This window comes from Sminthopsis crassicaudata, chromosome 6 (assembly GCF_048593235.1).
Source record: "Sminthopsis crassicaudata isolate SCR6 chromosome 6, ASM4859323v1, whole genome shotgun sequence".
Taxonomy (NCBI): Eukaryota; Metazoa; Chordata; class Mammalia; order Dasyuromorphia; family Dasyuridae; genus Sminthopsis; species Sminthopsis crassicaudata.
This window is the reverse complement of record NC_133622.1, coordinates 72,755,987-72,760,685: the sequence shown is the minus strand read 5'-3', so window position 1 is coordinate 72,760,685 and position 4,699 is coordinate 72,755,987.

Genomic DNA, 4,699 nt, shown 5'->3' with positions numbered 1-4,699 from the left:
TATTAATATAATTGACCATATTAATAATCAAATTAATAAGAACCATATGATCATCTCAATAGATGCAGAAAAAGCATTTGACAAAATCCAACATCCATTCCTACTAAAAACTCTTGAGAGTATAGGAATAAATGGATTATTCCTTAGAATAATCAGGAGTATATATTTAAGACCGTCAGTAAGCATAATATGCAATAGAAATAAACTGCAACCTTTCCCAGTAAGATCAGGAGTGAAACAAGGTTGCCCACTATCACCATTACTATTCAATATAGTACTAGAAACGCTAGCCTCGGCAATAAGAGCCGAGAAAGAGATTCAAGGAATTAGAGTAGGAAATGAGGAAATTAAACTATCACTTTTTGCAGATGACATGATGGTATACTTAGAGAACCCCAAAGACTCTGCTAAAAAGCTACTAGAAATAATTCAAAATTTCAGCAAAGTGGCAGGATACAAAATAAATCCACATAAATCCTCGGCATTTTTATATATCACTAACAAAATGCAACAGCAAGAGATACAAAGAGAAATTCCATTCCAAACAAATATTGAGAGTATAAAATATTTGGGAATCCATCTACCAAAGAAAAGTCAGGAATTATATGAGAAAAATTACAAAACACTTGCCACAAAAATAAAATCAGATTTAAATAATTGGAAAGACATTCAGTGCTCTTGGATAGGCCGAGCGAATATAATAAAGATGACAATACTCCCCAAACTAATCTATTTATTTAGTGCTATACCAATCAGACTCCCAAGAAACTATTTTAATGACCTAGAAAAAATAACAACAAAATTCATATGGAAGAATAAAAGGTCAAGAATTGCAAGGGAACTAATGAAAAAAAACTCAGAGGAAGGTGGTCTAAGTGTACCTGATCTAAAGCTATATTATATAGCAGCAGTCACCAAAACCATTTGGTATTGGCTACGAAATAGACCGGTAGATCAGTGGAACAGATTAGATACAAAGGACAAAAAAGGGTACATCTATAGCAATCTAATATTTGACAAACCCAAAGATTCCAACATTAGGGATAAAAATTCATTATTCGGAAAAAACTGTTGGGAAAACTGGAAATTAGTATGGCAGAAATTAGATATGGATCCACACTTAACACCATATACCAAGATAAGATCAAAATGGGTCCATGATTTAGGCATAAAGAGGGAGATAATAAATAGATTAGAGGAACAGAGGATAATCTACCTCTCAGACTTGTGGAGGAGGAAGGAATTTATGACCAGAGGAGAACTAGAGATCATTATTGATCACAAAATAGAAGATTTTGATTACATCAAACTAAAAAGTTTCTGTACAAATAATACTAATGCAAACAAGATTAGAAGGGAAGTAACAAATTGGGAAAATATTTTTAAAAACAAAGGTTCTGACAAAGGTCTCATTTCCAAAATATATAGAGAACTGACCATAATTTATAAGAAACCGAACCATTCTCCAATTGATAAATGGTCAAAGGATATGAACAGACAATTCTCAGAGGAAGAAATTGAAACTATATCCACTCACATGAAAGAGTGTTCCAAATCACTACTGATCAGAGAAATGCAAATTAAGACCACTCTGAGATACCACTACACACCTGTCAGATTGGCTAAGATGACAGGAACAAATAATGATGAATGTTGGAGGGGATGTGGGGAAATTGGGACACTAATACATTGCTGGTGGAGTTGTGAAAGAATCCAGCCATTCTGGAGAGCAATCTGGAATTATGCCCAAAAAGTTATCAAACTGTGCATACCCTATGACCCAGCAGCGCTACTACTGGGATTATATCCCAAAGAAATACTAAAGAGCGGAAAGAGACATATATGTGCCAAAATGTTTGTGGCAGCTCTTTTTGTTGTAGCTAGAAACTGGAGGATGAATGGATGTCCATCAGTTGGAGAATGGTTGGGTAAATTGTGGTATATGAAGGTTATGGAATATTATTGCTCGGTAAGAAATGACCAGCAGGAGGAATATAGAGAGGCCTGGAGAGACTTAAATCAACTGATGCTGAGTGAAATGAGCAGAACCAGAAGATCACTGTACACTTCAACAACAATACTGTATGAGGATGTATTCTGATGCAAGTGGAAATCTTCAACAAAGAGAAGATCCAACTCACTTCCAGTTGATCAATGATGGACAGAGGTAGCTACACCCAGAGAAGAAACACTGGGAGGGGAATGAAAATTGTTAACACTAATATCTGTCTGCCCAGGTTGCATGTACCTTCGGATTCTAATGTTTATTGTGCAACAAGAAAATGATATTCGCACACATGTATTGTACCTAGACTATATTGTAACACATGTAAAATGTATGGTATTGCCTGTCGTCGGGGGGAGGGAATAGAGGGAGGGGGGGTAATTTGGAAAAATGAATACAAGGGATATTATAAAATATATATATATATAAAATAAAAAAAAAAAAAAAAAAGAAAATGATGGTTTATGGGGCAGCTAGGTGGCCAGTGGAGAGAGCACCACCCCTGAAGTCAGGAGGACCTGAGTTCAAATGTGGTCTCAGACACTTAACACTTCCTAGCTGTGTGACCCTGGGCAAGTCACTTAACCCTAGCCAAAGGGGGAAAAATGATGGTTTTACTATTGTTAAAAGCTAGGGCCATTTAGTTGTCATGACCATAAGTCAGTCACATAGGGTTTGGATAAATAATTTATTTTAACTTCACCTGTGTAAAGATAATAAAACAAGAAAAGTCCCCCCCCCCCCCCACTGTAATGCTGACTAAAATAATTCAAACATGTGTACGCATTTTCAGTTCTGGAGGGATGGCAAATGTCAAGGAAGGAAACCAAGGGCCATGTATTGGCCTTTAGGATATATATTTGAAATGTGTTACCAAGTCAATTTAAAATTTTTTTAATTTTAAAAAATTTTTTAAATTAAAAAAAATAAAATTTGTTAAATTTGTTGTTGAAATCAACATGAACATTCATGTCATATATTTTTGCTGGAGTTTCCTTTGTAAATTTATAAACTATTGTTTCCTTGCTGTATTCATTCCAATTTTCCCTATTATGAATTATGGATTTCCATATATCTTTGATATGTAGTCAGTACTTGTTCTTCAGCATTAAACTGGATTAAGTATTATTAAAGGATTAATTAAGCTTAATTAATTAAACCAGCATTCAACTGACTCAAGATGAAATTAAAAAGTGATAAACATAAAATATTGCATTTGGGTACAGAAAATACCACAAATACAAGATGGGGAAGCATATTTGGCACTTATTCTTGAAAAGGATCTGTGGGTTTTAACACACTGTAAGTTCAATATGAGTCAGCAGCATGATGTGGCAGCCCAATAAACTTAGGGAATCTTGTCCTGAATTATAGCTTCAGGAACAGTGAAGTGACAGTCCCACTATATTGCACTATGCCCTTGTGAAGTCTCATCTAGAGTGCTGTGTTCAGTTCTGGGTCCTCTGGTTTAGAAAGCAGCATGTTCAGAAGGCAACGAGGATGGCAAAGGGCCATGGGTTCATTACCTAACAAGGTTCAGTTGAAGAAACCAGGTATATTTAATCTGGAAAAGAGAAAGAACACTGGTGGGGCAAGGGAGGGAGGGGGAACATAATAATTGTGAACAAGTATTTGAAAAGCTGCCATTTGGGATAGGATGGGATTTACCTGTCCCCAGAGAACAAAAGTAGGAAGAACTGGGTGAAAGTTGAAGAGAGTCAATATTTAGGTTTGTTGACAGAAAAAAAACCACAAACTTAATGATTGGAGCTATCCAAAAGGGGAATGGACTGCCTTAAGGGGTGATAGATTCTGCTTCCATGTAGGACTTCAAGTTCAGGCAGGACAACCATTTGTCCTGCACAGACCTGTTAGCTGGCGAAATACCTTCCTCCATTCAAGTGGAATGATTCTTTTTTTAATTTATCTTTTAGCTATTATGATCCACTCATAGTTAGTTCTCTCTATTTATGCTCACAAATAAATCCCCAAAGTGTTTCCTTATCCTAGGCCAGCTATCCTCTTTACATTGGCCCTGATTTACATGTGGAGATCAAAGTTCTAACAAGATATTTCCTGTTATTACTGTAGCAGTGTAAAAATCCTGATCACTTACCAAGTAACAAATTGTCCAAGACATTGAAGCAGAGTTCAGCCAGATTCTAAGAATCATGTGTCAAATAGATACTTAGACTAATATTGTTGGGAAGAATAAGGAAAAAATGATAGTCATCTGAGTAAAATGATGATGCATGGCAATCTAATCATATTACATAACATTCAAATATTTACCAAAAAATAAAGTGATGAGATTTAAATTTATTCTTAATTATAATTATATGCTTTTTTAAAAAAAAAGTATTCTATAACTACTGGTAGATTCAAGAAAATTATTTTTCTGTTACTTTTTTTCTTTAAAAATACTGTGGAATAAATGGGATGCAAAATAGATCTTCAATGGACAGGTGATGTTAAATTCACTACTAAAACCAAAGGACTTAGTTTCTTCCCCCTTCACTGTTTTCTAAAGTTTATGAAAGTTGTAGGAAAGTCACAATTCTGCTATTCTGTTATAATGAGGATTATGTGCATGCCTCTGAATTTTCTTCCCTAACTTGTATGAAAGTATTCTCTTAAACGAAATCAATCTGATTCTCATTAATTGGCCACCCATAGATTCCAGGCTCAGCCTCA